Consider the following 18923-nt stretch of genomic DNA (forward strand, 5'->3'; position numbering starts at 1 on the left):
GAGCCGAGGGACCAGCGGGAAGCAGATGGAGGACCTTCGGCACTCGCGTGGCGAAGGATCCGCGGCCCCTGGCGCAGATCGGCCAAAGGTTCGGACCTCGGTAGGGTCAGGGCTCTGACAGGGAGGCATGTGAAGAGTTCGCGGTTCGAAATTACTCAAGTAGCCCTATGAACTGTAGACCGTAGAGTGATAGAATATGCCGGAATATTCTGTCACCGTCACGGAGCATTCTTGTAACGAACCTAGGTCGGGATCCACGTCCTATATAAAGGGATGTAAATGCTCAAGCAGGAGTTAGTTGAGATCATTTATTACTACACTATCTGTTCTAGGGTATCGAATCCATTGGTCATCACACTCGAGCCGCTCGCCGCAGCGAGCAGGCAGGCCAGTTCTACCGTTCCGTCTAGAGGCGCTCAAGCAAATCCAACATGGGGTGGAGTCGTGGAGAAGATAAGGTACGCATACAGTGCAAAGATGCAAATCAGTCTTCAAGAAGGAATTTGCTCTAGTTATTCTACGAGCCAAAGCAAAATTTCACCTAGAGATTGATTTATGGCTGCAGAACTATGTGTAATTCTTTTAATTTTCTTTGTTACTTTCTTTATTTCGTGACTCTTAGTCACTGTAATCTGTAATTGTAAACTGTAAATATAATTTCAATAAAATTCCAGTAGAGGGTCAAACCCCTCCTGTTCCATAAAAAAGGTAAGTATAATTTGGTCATTTCACATGAGTGGGATTTTGTTTCTGTTTTTCTTTTCATAGTTTTATCGAGTGACCAATAACGCCAATGCAAAGTAGGGGCAAACAGAGCATTCATTTAAAAAAGGGATGGCAAAATAATAAAATACAGAAATAGGGGTAAAATCACAATTGCAATGTACAACAAGGGAAGATAAGGTCAAAAGCATTCTCTTGAAGCTTACATAGATTCAGGTATAGCTATATATGTATAGGAGAACTTTAATGCGGTACGAACTTTTGGGGCGAATCCATCATCCATTTATATTGTACTCCATTACAAAAGGATTGTTTTCACGGCTGGTGGTCATTTTGATTTTACTTATGATGTTGTTTTGTTCTAGCATAGGTATCTTAGTTTAAGTTATAGTCTATTTTTTAAGGAAAGATCGAAAATCAACCTCAAAGCGCTCACAAGCTCCATAATCTCGAACTGAGTTCGCACAAGCCAGCTAGTGATTAGATCAACTCACAAACACTCAGAGATCACAAAGTAACAAGAAAGAAGCAAAAACACAAAAAACACAACACAGGGGACGAAAATACAATCGAGATAGCACGGAGGGGCTGCCAAACCAGCCTGACTGGCCAGTTCTGCTGCTCTCAGTGTAGGCAAGCCGGCTGGTTTGGAACTGGCCTGGCCAGTTCTGAAGGCTCCATGAACCTCCTTCTAAATGCTGATTTCGATCTGAACAAAGTCCAATCAACCCTAAATTTTGCAGAGGTGGTTTTGGGGCTTTTGTGAATGTTTCCCCAAAAGATCAACACCCAGAAAACTCAAAATGAAAGGAGATCTTAAAATCCATCTTACAACTCGGGGTTTGCTCAATTTCTCTAACTCATGTCTTTGTGCGTGCGAGGAATTCTCCAAATCTAGTGGCCAGAGACGTTCCACAAGGGTCGATCAAGGGAAAACAATCGCCTTTGGACTTACTTGCACACCGCCGCTATAGCCTCCGAATTTGGAATATATACCGTGCGTACTTGGACCGACAGCAACTTGCCATCCACTTCTCTGTAGGGCAATCTTTGGTCTACAGATCATTGGTGGCGAGTAATCGAAGATTCTCCAGCCTTACCGACAAAGGCGGTGCGTACTCTAACCATTTTAGTAGCATGAGAGATTTGGAAAAGAGAGAAATGCGAGAATATTCGATCGATGTCACAGCACAGCGGAAGCTCTTGTTGGCAAGATAAAGGAAGAGGCTAGACTTTGGTGTGCAGCAGGAGCCAAAAAACTTTGTGAGACCATTCCTATGTCTCTTGCTTGAGGCATAGCTTAGTTTTTTTTGCAGTTTGTTAATGTTCTGCGCTTGTTTTTTTGTACAGTACTTTGTTTCCCTTCTATATCAATAAAAGCTCGACAGCCTGCCGACCGTTTCAAAAAAGAAGGTCAAAGCCCTCTCTTTGAGCTTACATATATAGATTCAAATCTCTACTATAATGAAATACTTAAATTATACTTAGTCCACTTAATAAAACATCCCTCACTAAAGAGCCTTCAACCATTGTGTACCTAGAAAAATACACACAACAATTCGTCTCTAATAAAATCAAGGGCTAATAAAACACCTACAACAAAGCGGATGACCACAATTGGACGTGGGAAGCCAGGCTTCTCACCCCGCCCGCACTCCGCCTCATCATGCGAGGATTCACACGCTCTCGTGTCGCGCGGTATCTAACGCTACGGAATAAAAAAACGCTGTGACTAGGGTGCTCATCCCCCGGGGGCAATCCTCCCCACACACACTCCTCTCCTCACGCCGCCAGGCCACCAGACGCCGGTCACCAGGCCACCGGAAGCCGGTTGCCAGCCATCGGGCACCGGCCGCGGGGCTATGGTTGCGCGGGGTGGCAGCAATGGCGGCATGGAGTGGCTCGATCCGGCATGGAACATGAGATCCTCAAACCCTAATGGGCCCAGCGGCACCATCAATCGGTGGTCGCCGGCGCTGTTGCGGCACCAGGTGGAGGAGTGGGGGACGTGGCTGGGGGCACTCCCACATCGAGCACACGGGCGGACGGAGGAGGTTGAGGCATGTGGCGCCGAGTCGCGACAGGTACGCCAATTTTGCGATGCCGAGGACCCAAACCCTAACTCTGCTCTTCCAGACAGGCAACTGGGATGCACGGGTGGATCCGATGGGCTCCATTAGGGCTTCTATCGATGAGGTCCAACTCAACTCGCACAGCTAAGTACCTTGCTGCGTGACTCAATTTTTAGTTTTCAACCGGCATAGACTGCACAATATATGAGCTTGAATTCAATTGGGCTGTATTGACACTTTACGAGATGGAATGGATTATGTTTGTTATTTTTCTTAATATATAAATTGTCCTTTGTCCAAACAAGTATCTTCCCTAATATGCACATAGGAATGCATTATTAGGAGAGTAGCTTTAGTACTTACAAATACTTGGCTTCTGAATAATATGCCATCCTTTTTGGAGCGTCCTATATATATCAGAAGTTAGTAATATGAAATATTGTAGTTCCATTGATAGAATGGTAGGGCTGGCTTATCTTTGCAGGATTTTGATGTTGAAACTGTTGACATTAGCTTTCCCGTTTCTCAACATCAAGGAATTACAATTTCTTTATACTTTATATGTCAAACAGAAAAGCTAATGTGGAAGCACTACTTTCAGAACACACATGGGACTTATCTTTGTCATACACAAAAATGAAAGTGATTAGCGTATATAGAAATGAAACGGAATGTGTTGAGCTAGAGATGAGCAGCACAGGATGCTGAATGAGGCAATATAGTAGTGTTATTTTAATAGCTATGAAAAGTTCCATTCTACAAATATTCTATCTATATGAGTAGATTTGTTTTAGTCCATTCTGTATTATATAGTAGTGTTATTTCAGCCCATTCTATGATTTAGTAGTGTTATTTGTGTAGCTGCACAGGCTTTCTCTTGTATATATTTATCAGTCCATGTGTAGAAACTGGTGCGCTATCTGATTTTTTTGATTTTCTGAAACACCTGCATATATATTCTTTCTTTGGTATGGTAATTAGGAAAATTCTGTGTAAAAGGTGTAAATGCTTGTGAATATGAAAGTTGGTTCAGGTAGACCAATGGATAATATACATTGCCCAGTGATATGATGTTGTTTCTTAGTTTCTGCATTGCCAATAAAAATATAGAACTGTGAAATACAATTTGTGTCTTAGGGTCAGGTATGGAAATTGTGACATTATCAAGGAACAGTGAATTGGAAATGACTTCTCAACTTTGATGCATAGTTTGTTGGATATACATGGGGAGGATAGATTTGATAAGCACCTTGCAAAGTTTTTGTCACTATCTCAAAATTAATTGATTTCTCCATCACTTTGTTTTGGTGTTTCTACCTAAATCAAATGCCAATTTGCGGTTTTCAAAAGTAGGTTGATGGTGAGCGTGAAAATGAAAGATGTGTGCTTTCTCTATGTTTTCTTCAATATGTTGTTTCTAGCCCCTTTCACTCAAATTGTTTGATCACATAAAGGTTACCTTTGGTATACCATTAGTAGTATCAATGACCTTAACCAATCATTTATAGTTGATGAACTATTCATTACTTTTAATATACATGTGTGTGCCTGCAATATGCATGTATACTTCATTTGGTAACCTGAACTGATGGATTATTGATTCTCTCCTATCCAGTGATGCTCCTACAAGTGAGGTAATCTAGGTTGCCCCTTCATTGGAAAGCAACAGCTAGAGTCGCTGACTGGCCCGCTGGTGTCTCACCTTTGGTATCCTCCTGCAGACTGTGCTTCTGCATTTACTTGATTGGTCTGTGTGCAAGAATGACTACACATGATTTGCTTGTGTCTTGGTTGCTTCGAGTTCAGCGTGACGAGGACGAGCTTGGCAAGGACGGCCCGGGATGGCGCATGGCTCCGGGTCACGGAGTTGGCGTGGATTGGCGACGACTTCGGCGTGGCACGAGGTGGACATCGCGGCATGGCTACTTGCACCGTCGATGGACCGAGCGGCGGTGGTGGCTAGGAGTCTAGGGCGAGTGCCCTAGGGGAGGTGTGGTGGAGCAGGACGCGGAGATTTCCCCCCTCTGTCCTAATTTATAGGTCATTTATTTTTGGATTTTTGGAAGACACAAAAGGTTAGGTGCTGGTCGAAGTTCATCCTCAACGAAAAAATTCACAGCATATCCGAGAGATGAGATTTTTTGTGTTTAGAAATTTTATTATATATTGTCTCATGTTTTGAATTTGTGACCTCGTGTGAGAGATGAAATTTTTTGTGTTCAAAAATTTTATTATTGTCTCATGTTTTGAATTTGTGACCTCGGCCTTGTTTAGTTCCGAAAAAATTTCGGATTTCGCTACTGTAGCACTTTCGTTTTTATTTGACAAATATTGTCCAATCATGAACAAACTAGGATCAAAAGATTCGTCTCGCGATTTACAGACAAATTGTGTAATTAGTTTTTATTTTCGTCTATATTTAATGCTTCATGCATGTGCCACAAGATTCGATGTGATGGGGAATCTTAAAAACTTTTTGGATTTCGGGGTGAAGTAAACAAGGCACTCGTGTGAATTATATTAGAAACGATGCGATGTGGAAGTTGACTCCTAAAAACATTGAGGGAGTACTATCTTCCGGTGGTTCTGGTTTGCACACCCAAACCGGTGGTTCTAATTTGCATACCTAAATGAAGTTGTGGCGTTAGCACAAGCATTATACTAGTATAGGTGTAGGTGTAGGAGAACTTCAACATGATACGAACTTGTGGGATGAATCCATCATCTATTTATATTGTACTCCATTACACAAGGATTGTTTATTTCCATGGCCGGTTCTGATTTTGATTCTCCATATGATGTCATTTTATTCTAGCATACATATCTATTTTTTAAGGAAAGACACTCAAAAGAGTGGATTTATTAAAGGAAGACACTAAAAAAGAGTGGATTTATTAAGGGAAGACACTCAAAAGAGGGATTTATGTTCACATGGTAAAAATATATTCATTTGGTTTGCTACCTGATACTTTTTGGCATGGGGGTGGGCGCGTGGTAGGGGTGGGGAGTGATCGAGAGGGATATATACAATAATCATATTGCATGCCCTTCAACGAATTAAATCAACAGAAATCACTATTTTAGAGAGGTAATGGGATCGGAAGCGATTCCAACCATTGTAAAAGGTCTCTATAATAATAAACTGGAGTATGAACGACGAGAGAAACAAGTAAGATATCCCCCCACCCACACACTGATGATACACGCCATGGACGACGATACGCATGATTCTTGTGGCTAATTAATTAAATACGTACAAATAAAATACCACACCACCACCAGGATTCTCACTGCGATCGAGGGCAGATCGAAATCCATGGCCTCCTCCACGCGCACTCGTACGTTATCCGGCCTATCGTTCTTGATTCACCTCGATCGGTCCTCCCGATGCAATGACCAGCAACGGCAGGCAGGCATGGCGATGATGTGGCTCTTGGGGGGTGTGATCGAGCAGAAGGCCATGCATGTGACCTGACCTCTTCCCTGATCGGCGCCGCCGACGGTACCTGACCTCTTCCGATCATATCCCGTCGTCGTAGACCAGCAGCCTCCGATCAGCAGGCATTTCACGTTGCCCCTTTCTCCGATCGAGGCGCGGCAGGATCCACCGACCACGGCACTGTGCGTGTGATCAGCAGTCCGGACAGCGCTATAGCTAGCTAGCTCTCAGATTCCAGTAGAAGTACACACTTGTTAATTGGTACGGTATCCCTGCCTATATCACCCACTGCACTCGGCCGGGGCGCTCAGATCGATTTCGGCATGCCGGCCACGCGTGGCAGACTACGTACCCGGATTATACTATATATCACGTTCTCTATTCATCTCCTTATTATAACACTGTTAGGGAAAAGCTGCTTCCTTCCCCTGGTAGCGTCGGAGGTTATCCTTCACCTGAGGAACCTCCGACGCCTGAAGCGTCGGAGGATATTCTTCGACGGGAAATGCTAATGTTGACGACTCGTCTGGTCGTGCTAAGTGTGTGCAGGGACTGAGGCACCGGCGGAGGTCCACGAGTGAGGAAAGGTGGGAACCTCCGACCCTCCCGGGTCCGAGGATGGCGGGAGGACGCAGCCAGGCCGAGGAACCTCCGACTGGACCAGGCTAAGGAGGAACTCCCGGGGTGGCCGGGTCGAGCAACCTCCGGCCAGCCGGGCTGAGGAACCTCCGACACCAAAGCGTCGGAGGATCCGCAACTGGGCGGAGGATCCAAGCCTCCGACCTGCTGGGGCCCCAGTCAGAGGATGAACGAAGGGCTTGCAATGTGAAATTACGCAGGTGTATTAGGGTCAGTAGACTGCGATGAAAGAATATACTGGAATATTCCCCCACCGTCACGGGGCATTTATGTAAATGTCATTAGGTCGGTTTCCAGGCCCTATATAAGGGGCGCGATACTGCCATTAATAAGGGGAGAGTGCATTCACTGTTTTCACCTACTATCGAGCCTGCTGTCCGTTGGAGCTCAGACCTCTCACGGCACCGAGTGAGAAGGTTCACTATTCACCGTACTGCTGGGGAGTGCGGAGAGCCTCTTCCCAACATTGGCGCCCACCGTGGGGCCCCGAAGTATAACCTGCGATGGCTGGAAAGAGAACAAGCACCACAAGACCTCGGGCAGAGCCCTCCAGGAGAGGAAGGTTGAGGAGGGCCGTGCGAAGCACTTACGCGACCGTGGAGGGAGAAGGTTCTGAGGGCGAGCAGCCAGAGAACGAGCAGCCGGAAACACGCCAGGAACCTCCTCCCGCCGCAGACCCGGCGCAACCCACGGCCGCGCAAGAGCTCCAGCAGCTGCAAACGCAATTGCAGAACCTTCAGCAAGAGCGAGACCGGATCGCTGCTGCCTACGCCGCCAGCCAAGAGGCAGCGGTAGCCGCGACGCAAGCGGCCGAGATCAGGCAGCAGCTTTCACTCCTGCAGGCAGAAATCCTTAGCATGCAACCTCCACCTCAGCCGACAATTCAGCCCGCTGTTCCGAACAGCGCCGGCCCGACGTTAGATGTGCAACCGGCAAACTACGGTGGCATGCTGCGGGGCACGTTGGACCTTCGTTCCCCTCTGTCCGAAGGATTGCAGACCTCGCCTTGGCCAACAGCCTACAAACCTATCCCGCTCCCTAAATTCAGCGGAAAGGCCGATCCGCGCCAATTCCTGATGAGTTTTGAGGCAGCCGTGGCCTCAGCTGGAGGGAACGAGACTGTGATGGCAAAATCCTTCGTGATCGCAGCCGAGGGAGACGCCTTGGCATGGTATTCGATGCTGAGACCCGGGTCGATCTATTCATGGGAGAACCTTCGAGACAAGATTTTAGCGAATTTCCAGGGATTCGCAGTTGAATCACTAACCTCCACGGACCTGTTCCAGTGTCGCCAGAGTCAGGGAGAGGCACTGCGGGAGTACTTCCAAAGGTTCGTGCAGACTAAGGCGAGAGCACCCGGCGTGCCGGAGGAGGTTGCCATTGAAGCGGCCATCAAGGGTCTTCGCATAGGGCCCTTCGCGGCTCATTTGGCCAGAGAAAAGCCAGCATCCATGCACGAGCTGTACCACGAGTTTGAGAAGTATTGCAGGTCAGACAACGACTACCGCAAAAGGTTGGAAGACCAAAACTCTCAGAAGAGGCAGAGCAATGATAGAAACTCACAGAAGAAGAACCTCAGCCAGGATGAACGCCGGCCACAGCGAGAGGCTGGTGGACAGATGATGAATATCGAGCAACCGAAAAATGACAGGCCGAAAAATAACCGTCCACCAGCGGAAGCGCGAAGCTCGGAACGCATACCCAATCAAGCCGGAAGAGGGGGTCGAAATGCGGGATGGCGAAAAAATCAAAGTCAGCGACCACGGAAACAATATTGTTTCTTCCATGGAGAGGAGAAGGGTCACTCCACCAGAGATTGCCCAGATGCAAAAGAAACTCAGGAGAGGATCAAGAGCAGGTCGGCTCCGCAACCTCCGATACCAGTTGCCCAACCTCGGGAAGTAAATCACACATTCCCTCAAACCTTCTACCATTCATATGTCGGAGGTTCAAGCCAGCAGCACCCAACTCCACTTCAGCCTAGCGCGCTAGCCTCCGCTTACTATCCCAGCTTCCTACCAGCTTGGCGCCCAGCCCAGCAAACCGCGGACCACAACCTTCCACCAAACTATGTTCCTCCACGACCTCCACATATCACGTACATCGAAACCCCGCAACCCCACCAGCAATCACTACCTCCTCCCCCAAACCAGCTACAGCTACTCCAAGCCCCACCACCACCAAAAACCGAACCCCACCCTGATAATCAGATCGGCCCTCATACACCCCTGCCCACGATTGGAATGATCTTACCAATAGCTGGAGGGTCCTCAATGGAGTTCCAGACAAAGAAACAGAAGAAGGATCACCTCCGGCTCGTTAACAACGTTGCAGTTCAAGGACCAGTGAGATGGACTGATTGGTCCAGAACCCCAATAACCTTCACTGAGGAAGATCTAAGGTTGGAAAGCTACCCTCACACAGATGCCCTGGTCATAACAACGAATGTCGCGGGTTGGGGAGTAAGCAGGATCTTAGTGGATTCAGGAAGTTCCGCAGACATAATATTTGCCGGGACCTTCGACCAAATGAAGCTCAGTAGAAGCCAACTCCAACCTTCGGAGTCACCTTTGATCGGGTTCGGAGGAAAGCAGATACATGCTCTGGGGAAGGTCGCCTTGCCCGTATCCTTCGGCACAACGGAGAACGCAAGAACAGAGTACGTCACCTTCGATGTGGTAGACTTGCACTACCCATATAATGCCATATTCGGGCGAGGATTCTTGAACAAGTTCAATGCGGCCGCTCATATGGGATACCTGTGCATGAAAATCCCGGCTCTGCACGGAGTGATAACGGTTCACGGAAGTCAAAAGGAGGCAAGGAACATAGAGAAAGCAATCTACAAGTCCTTCCGGAACATAAACTCCGTAGACTCTACGCAGCATGAAGCTTCCCAGCCACCAGACATGCCAAGGGGGAAAACAGACCTGGCTGATCAGGAGGAAACGAAATGTGTCCCTCTGCAGGAAGCTGTTCCAGATAAGAAGGTCACCATCTCCGCCACCCTTGGTAGAGAGGAGGAACTCGAATTGCTAGACGTGTTGCAAAAGAACCAAGATATCTTCGCTTGGAGTGCCGCTGACCTACAAGGAGTCAGCAGAGACATAATAGAGCATTTGCTGGACATTGATCCGAGGATGAGGCCGAAGAAGCAGAGACAGAGAAAAATGTCTGAAGAAAGAACCTTAGCCGCGAAGGCAGAGGTACAAAGACTCCTGGGCGCAAAGGTCATCAGAGAGGTCATATACCCGGAATGGTTGGCAAATGTGGTCCTGGTCCCCAAGAAAAATGGCAAAATGAGAATGTGCATAGATTTTACGGATCTCAACAAGGCTTGTGTCAAAGACTCCTTCCCCTTGCCAAGGATAGATACCTCTGTGGACAAAGCAGCTGGTTGTCAGAGATTCTCACTGCTGGACTGTTTCTCTGGTTACCACCAAATTTGGCTCAAAAAAGAAGACGAAGGAAAGGCAAGCTTCACAACCCCATTCGGCACGTATTGCTACACCAGAATGCCAGAAGGTCTCAAAAACGCTGGAGCAACCTTCTCCAGAATGATGGGGAAGGTTCTAGGAAGTCAGCTACAGAGAAACATCATAGCCTACGTCGACGATGTTGTCGTAATGAGCAAGCGCAAGGAAGATCATATCAAGGACCTGCAGGAAACCTTCGTCAACCTCAGATCTGCCGGGCTGAAACTTAACCCGGAGAAGTGTGTGTTCGGGGTCAGCAAAGGAAAAATGCTGGGATATATCATCAGCTCCGAAGGAATCAGAGCTAACCCAGACAAAACAAAAGCAATCATGTCAATGGCAGAACCTTCAAACAAGAAAGAAGTGCAAAGGCTGACTGGCCGAATAGCAGCCCTCAACAGATTCATCTCAAGATCGGCAGAACGGAGCCTCCCATTCTTCAAAGTGTTGAGAGGAGAAGGTAAAACAGAATGGGGTCCGGAACAATCAGAGGCCTTCAGACATCTAAAAAATTACATTGCAACCAACCTGGTTGTGACAGTGCCTGAGCCAGACACCCCACTACTACTGTATGTGGCTGCCTCCGATCACGCTGTCAGTGGTGTCCTGGTACACGAGACAAGCGACAGTAAGGGAACGGTGCAAAGACCCGTTTACTACGTATCTGAAGCTCTGTTAGGAGCAAAGCTGAACTATACGGAGATAGAAAAAATCGCGTACGCGGTCCTGTGTGCATCGAGGAAGCTCAAGCATTACTTCCAAAGCCATGAGATTAAAGTGCCCACTTCACAGCCATTGAGTGATATCCTTAGGAACAAAGAGGCTTTCGGACGTATAGGAAAATGGGCGGCCGAACTGTCACAATTTGATATCACCTATGTCCCCAGAACCTCCATCAAATCTCAAGCCCTGGCTGACTTCATGGCAGATTGGACACCTTCGAACAAAGAAAAGGAGAAGGTAGTCGATCAGCCGTGGACGCTGTATACAGATGGCGCCTGGGGTCAAGCGGGAGCAGGAGCAGCAGCCGTCCTAATCGCACCATCTGGACTCAAACTAAAGTTTGGTGTACGACTCGAATTCAAAGCAACAAACAACATAGCCGAGTATGAAGGTCTCATCCTCGGGCTGAACAAAGCTAAGGCTTCGGGAGCAAAAACCCTACTCATCAAAACAGACTCCCAGGTGGTGGCAGGGCAAGTGGAGAAGGAATACCTAGCACACAACCCGGAGCTGGCAAAATATCTGGCCGTCGTAAGAGGCCTGGAGAGAAGGTTCAAGGGATTCACTCTGCAGTACATTCCAAGAGCCGAAAACTACGAGGCAGACGAGCTAGCAAAAGCAGCAGCCAACAACAACCCCTTGCCAGAAGGAACCTTCCACCAGATTGTTGCAACACCCGCGACCGAATCGTTGCCAAAAGCCTTTCGCTCAGTCCTGCTGACAGAAAGCGAAGATTGGAGGCAGGCAATAGCTGATTGCCTCAAAGGCGAGACAGCTGTAGACGACGAAGCAACAGCCAAGAGGATGAAGGCAAGATCAAGGAATTACACCTCCATTAACGGGATCCTGTACAAGAAAGGCGTAGTCCAACCTTTGCTGAGATGCATATCACAAAGCGAGGGCAGAGAACTCCTACAAGAGATACACTCCGGGATGTGCGGGTCTCACATTGGACCTCGCGCGTTGTCTGCTAAAGCATTAAGACAAGGCTTCTACTGGCCAACTCACATTAAAGATGCTGAAGAAATAGTGAAGACATGCAAAGCCTGCCAAACCTTCTCACCAATTCAGTCAGGACCTTCAGCACTAACTCAGCTCATACCAGCATCATGGCCGTTGCAGAGATGGGGAATGGACCTGGTAGGCCCAATGCCAACTGCCCAGGGGGGAAACAAATTCGCCGTCGTGGCCATCGAATACTTCACAAGATGGATCGAAGCTAAGCCACTGGCAACCATAACCTCTGAAACAATCAGAAAATTTTTCTGGCAGAACATAGTGTGCAGATTCGGAGTTCCACGCTTGCTCACAGTCGACAACGGGAAGCAGTTTGATTCAGATAGTTTCAAGGAATTCTGCCATCACATAGGAACCAAAATTGCTTTCGCGTCTGTTTATCACCCAGAGTCAAACGGGGCCGTGGAGAGAGCAAACAGAACAATATTCTCCGCAATCTCCAAGACCTTACTCAACCTACGCAAGGGGAAATGGGTTGAAGAACTACCAAGAGTTGTATGGTCACATAACACAACAGTTTCAAGAACAACTGGGTTCACCCCATTCAAGCTCTTGTATGGGGAAGAGGCAATGTTGCCCGAAGAAATCAAACACCAAAGCCTGCGTTCCATGAAGCAGCAGTTGGCTGAAGATGAAGAGTACTGCAAGAAAACCTTAGAATCAATAAGACTTGAGGCAGTGGAGAACATCACCAGGTATCAACAAGAAACCAAGAATTGGAGAGACCGCAAGGTAGTACGAAAAGACATACAAAATGGGGACCTGGTGCTCAGGAAAAAAGGAGATCACCCAAACGCTGGTAAATTGCAACCCAAGTGGGAAGGACCTTATACAGCAATATAAGCGGGAAGGTCGGGATCCTTCTACCTAAGAGACCTCGAAGGAAGAACCTCCACCCGCACGTGGAACATCGACAATCTACGTAGATTTTACATTTGAGTGTAAGGATGACCCCCGCAAAATAAGCGGCGGCATCCACATCCCTAAATACGCTCGTTTTCTTTTTCTCTACTTTTTCGCATTCCAAGGTCTGCACTCTTTTCCTCACAGGGGTACTCCTACCAGGAGGTGAGGTTTTTAACGAGGCAGAACCTATGTAAAAACCTCTGAGATATAAAGAGGAATCCACCCCAGAACCAAAGCCCAAAAAGTCGAAAAACAGCCAGCAACGAGGCTGTAGCATTCGACAAAACATCACGTGATCACAAGGACCCTCCGCAGCTTTCATCCAAAAGCTAAGAAAGCTCGGAACGTCCTCAAAGGTGAAAAAACACCAAATCCTTAGCAAAAGACCTAGCCAAGAGCCGGGCAGCAAGGATAACATGGCCAAAAAGTGAAAAAGTCCTGTCCTCCTCAGGCATCACAACATGGCCAGAAGGAACAAAACCTTCAAACCTGACAAAGACCTGAGGAGAATCAGGCATCAGGAACTATATTATTTTCGCCAAAAGGCGGCGGAGGTTTAACATTCACAAGACAGACCTCAACAAAATTCACATAACCTTCACCAAAATAAGGTCGAAGGTATCCTGCTACTCTAAGCAGACCCCCAACAAACAAAGTGTGAAATTAAAACGAAACTAGAACAACCCTCAGTCAGGTACAGCAAAACCAACTACCACAACAACCATCAATAACCCGACAATAAATTTTAACCTAACTAAGTACAAAAAATAAATGCACAAAAGCCTATAAAACCAGGCTCACCCTACCCCCACCCTCAATCAGGATCAGTATACAAAGACCCGAGCATCGAGTGCAAACCTAGCAGTCAAAAAGCAAAAATCCTAGGCCACCATGGAAGCAGGAGTTAGCCTCACAACACCAACAAAAGTTTGTATCGCACGAAGCTTCGTAATACTAGAACTCCGGCGTTGTGATGAACATCGACCACAAAATCGTGTACAGCCACAACAGAAACAATGGAAGTCAGACTCAGAGGTCTCTGAAGGGTATCGCACGAAGTCTCGTAACGTCCCTTCAGAACCTCCGACTCAGATAGCCGAAGGTTCTCCTCGACAACACTCCACGGGAGTCGAGCAAAGGAAAAAAATAGCACAATTCAGCGGAGGATCCTTCGCACCAAAAAAGTCGAAGGTTCTAAGGCCAAGAAGCGGCGATCCTCCGCGCAAGAAAAAATCAACAACACCTTCGCAACATCGAGCATCAAGCACAAGCAAGCCACAGCAACACAAAGATCCTTAGGATCAACACCACCGTGACGTTGCAATATATAAATGCTGTAGCGCGAAGGTTGTAATAAAAATGAGATCGAAGGTTGTAGCAAACTTAAAAATTTTATTATTGATGAAGAAATCATTACAAAAGAACATTTACAAGGAAAGAATAGAATCATCCTTCGACCAATAAAAAGTCGAAGGTTATAGGCAGCTTGTACAAGTTCAACTTACAAATCCTACGTCGACTAAACAACCGAAGGATCTATGAGTCACGTACAAATCTCACGCACGAGTACCAAAAATCCTAAAATCACTACAATAATCTCGTGCGAGATAATCAACCAAATCGTCAACATTGAGCGAAGGACGCGCAGCTCTCCACCAGTCTATCAACCAACCACTTGCATACAAGTCACCACGCTTGAACGTCAACGGCGTCACATAGCTTCCTTCGACAAAACGCGGAGAAAGAACATGTCCAGGAGGGGAACGATCAACCTGCGCAGAAAAACCATGTCAAAAATCACTGAACCAAGCGAAGGACTCAAACTTGTCAAAAAACCAAAGCCTCGAACCTCCACACGCCCAGGCAGATAACGCTCATACACGTCAGGCCCCTCCAGCCAAAAAGATTCCTCAATCTCCTCCCCAAATATGCGAAGGATAGGATACTTCAACTGCATAAACACATCAAACCAAGTCATAAAAAAAAGGAGAAAAACACAAATAGCCTACGGCAAAGTAGAAACAAAACAAAAACCACCACCTAAGCCGGAGGCCATGAACCTCGGCGCGCAAGCGACTGGATAAATTCAGATCCTTCGCCATCAATGTCATATCCAACAAACTCGAACATATCCACCAATCTCATGTTAGGGAAGGCAATTCGCCAGTACTCCCACAATTCGCCAGAAACATAAATCCCTTTGTAAAAAATTGAAAGGAGAGTAATGTAATGATCCTGCGCAGGTCCTCCGCCAGAGACCTGCGCAGGATCAAAGTGTAAAACAAAGGCTTATCTGAAAACAACTTGATATATTACATCCTCAACATTCTGTACAAAATAAGCAAAACCTCCGACCTTATTTACAAAAAGCGTCACATGCTTGGACGCAAAAAAGACTAAGAAAAACCTAAAAACTAAAAAGCCTCACACCTGAGGCGGAGGAGGAGCAGAAGTCTCGGGCAGCTCTGAAACCTTGGCACCAGATCCCTCCGGAGCTTTGGCACCAGCATCACGAGCCTCCGCTTCAGCCTGGGTCGGAGGACACGCCTCCCTCGGTGGACGCGAAGGACCGGCCTTGTCAACCTTAGCCTTCTTCTTCGCAATCTCCTACAAAATACCCATCTTAAGTAACATTGCAAAGCAGCAAAGCAAAATACAAAAAGAAATAACCAAATAGTACAAACCTCAGCTCGACGATCCTCCGCCATTTTCTTCGCCTCAGCCCGCCCAAACCTAATCCAGAACGAACTGATAAAGTTCCGGACAGATTTGCGCAGGCTAGGGGTGCCTTCGCCAACGTCCTCCGCCGCATCAAATTCCTCCTTGGCGACTCCCTCCGCGTGAGAGCAACCTCCACGGCGTAAAAGCCTAGCGAAGGAGCTAACCGCGGCCAAAGCCCCAAAATCAACAGCACCTCCGACAAAGTCAGGGAGCATGCGGACATGAGACTTCAGCCATGCGAGGGCAGCCCCAACATCGCCGCCGGGCGGAGGAGCAGAGGTGCTTCCCCCAAACTTCGCAAGCGAGTCGGCGTAGAGCCCAACAATAGCTGCAGCCTTCGCTTCCGCCTTCTGTATGCGAGTCTGCAGCTCAGCCGCAGACGTCCGCTCAGCGTCAAGCTCTTTGCGAAGGCGTTCAGCAATGTCCTCCGCCTTCTCGGCTCGCTGCAGGGCTACGTCCCTAACTCTCCCCGCCTCAGCGACACTTGTGCGGAGGACCGCCGCCGAAGCTTCGGCATCTTCTTTCTCCTTCTTCAGAACCTCCGACCCAGCCTTGTAGTCATCCCTCTCCTTTCTCAGGGAATCAATCTCCCTCCTGACGGAGGAAAACTCCTTAACCTCCTCCGACAGACGAGCCTTCTCAGCTTCCAAGGTCTCGTTCTCCTTCTTCAGAGCACCAATCGCCTCATCACGGCAGATAACCTCCCGGGAGCAACGCTCCTCCAAGGCGGCAGCCATGTGATGACCCTGCTCAAAAATAAATAGTTACAACAAACCTCCGAGTGAAAAACCGCGAAGGAAGATATAACAAATCGCAAACGTACAAGGCTATGGTGCTCATATTGCACGCGAAGGAGCGTGTCAAAGTCCATGCCGCGGAGCTTCTGACGAAAACGATCTGTAAAGCAAAAACAAGTAAGAAAAAACATCGTAAGAAACAAAAAACCTTTGGCGGAGGCCAGAAAACGAACCTCCGACCAAGGAATGAACCTCGCGCAAGGCATCAGTCCAACCTGTGATCGAAGGATCAGAAGCACCTGCGCAAAACAAAAACAAACCTTAGAATAAAATGCCAAAAAACAAACCAATCTGTTGAACAAAAAAGAAGAAACTCACCGGGACCAAGAACATCAGCAGGCGAAGGCCTACTTGCCAACGCAGAAGGCGCAGGCTCACGCCGCGGAGGAACAGCAAGTCCTTCCTGCGCAACGCTGGCGCCTTTGGCCAATTCCTCCGCAGTAGCCAACCCAGCAAAAACATCCTCTGAAAGAAATATAAACAACATGAGACCAAGTCAATAAAAAAATTACATAAAGAAAAACAAGAATCAACAAAAAATTTACCCATGTACAACGAGTTTATACCATCTCCAGCCGGACGCGGGAGATCCTCCGCCCTCTTAATCCTCCGAACAGAGACTGACTCTGCCTCATCACTGGATTCCCCTTGCCCATCCTTCGGCGGAGATCCTCCTCCAGCCAAAGCCTCCCGCGCAGGACTCTCAGCCACCGCAGGATTCGCCTCACGCGCAGGACTCGCCTCAGGGACCTCCGCGTCGGAAGACTCCTCCCCAAGAAGGGACGCGAAAGGCGCGCGTATAGAAGAAACCGCGCGTGAGGCTTCAACCTCAGGAACTCCACCAGCAGGAGCAGCCTCCGCAGGAACAGAAGCCACCGAGTTAGACTCGGCAGCAGAAGAGCGGGCAGAGGAAGACTCCAAAGGAGTCTCCAGCACAACCTCCGCCTTGCGCTTCTTCGCGAGTTGCTTAACAGCACCACAACCCTTTCTTTTCTTAGCCTCCGTCGCGGCAACGGCTTTGGATGAATCCTTCTTCTTCTCCAGGCCAAGCAGAACCTCCGGAGGAACGACATAATCCTCATACTCGACCCCCAACTCTTCAAAAACGCGATTGAAACGCGGCATAGTCCCAAGTGCAGACTTGCGCTGGAGGTATTCCTTCTCCGAAATCTTTCCAACGATCCTTCAAGCAGAAACCTCCACGCGGTCCAGGAAAGATTCCCGCGTCTCATCCTCAGGCAAACCCGCGCCAAAACGAGGAAACGGCAACCCCTCCGGAGGACCAAAGACTGGTACTTGCACCATTTCAATGGTGAACTCGTCAGTCCTACGGCCAAGGGGCCAATAGTCGGCTGCAACCATCTCCTCAACTAGGTCCCGACCTCCGGAGTATCGGCAAGCCTGCGCAAAGGCCTTGTCGCAAGCCAATCGCGCCTCAAGCTGTTCCTCCGACACCGGCTTCGAAGGATCAACCTTCGAAATAGGCTTCAACTCCTTCATCAACGATGCGTAAGGATAAACCTTATCAACGCTACCGTCATCCAAAGTCCTCGACGCAGCGGGGGTCCTCACGTAGAACCAGGCTCTCATCCAATCCTTCTCCCACTTGCCCTTTTGGCAGTAGGAGATCTCGCACCTTGGCCCAGGCATTGTGCGGCGCGGCATGAACGCGCAGCTTCCAAACTGCGCAATGCACTCAACACCTTCGGCGTCCTTCACCTTCTTAGGCTGGCGCTGAAGTTCGAAGTATGAGCAAAAAGTGTCGATGTGGGGCATGGCTCCGTAGGATTCACATGCCCATGAAAACTTGCTAAGGGTCAGTATCCCATTGGGGCTGAAATGCTGCAGCTCGACGTTGAAGCTCTCCATCACCTCGCGAAGGAAATGATACGTAGGCATCCGAAGTCCGCAGGTAAAAAAGTCCCTGAATACAACAGCATAACCCTCTTCAGGCGCAGGCACCGTCTGACCCGCAGGAGGAGCCTTTGCACGGCCATCCTTGAAAAACCGCGCTTCAACCATGTCAGCGATATCCTCCGCCCTCACTGTTGACTCCCCAAACTCAAAGGTAATTGCAGCCATCTCCTCAAACTCCTTCGCGCTGATCAGATCACCAACAGAAGCTTCGACGTCGGACAACGTCTCCTCCAGGTCTTGAGCTGCTGCCACCTCAAGCATCCACCCCTCAAACCTTCGCAACCAACCACCGGACCTCACACTAAGAAAATTACGCAAAGGACCAGAAAAATCTGACCTTGAAGGACGAGGCGAAGGAAAATGAGCCACTTTATATCCTACGCAAACACTTAAGAGCTATACGCAACTAGAGCGAATGCGAGTGGGCGAAGGACGAGGCGCAAACAACAGCCAGCAAGGGTGAGACCCAAGAGCCTCCCCAATGCCCTTTTAT

Source organism: Sorghum bicolor, chromosome 2 (assembly GCF_000003195.3).
Source record: "Sorghum bicolor cultivar BTx623 chromosome 2, Sorghum_bicolor_NCBIv3, whole genome shotgun sequence".
Lineage (NCBI taxonomy): Eukaryota > Viridiplantae > Streptophyta > Magnoliopsida > Poales > Poaceae > Sorghum > Sorghum bicolor.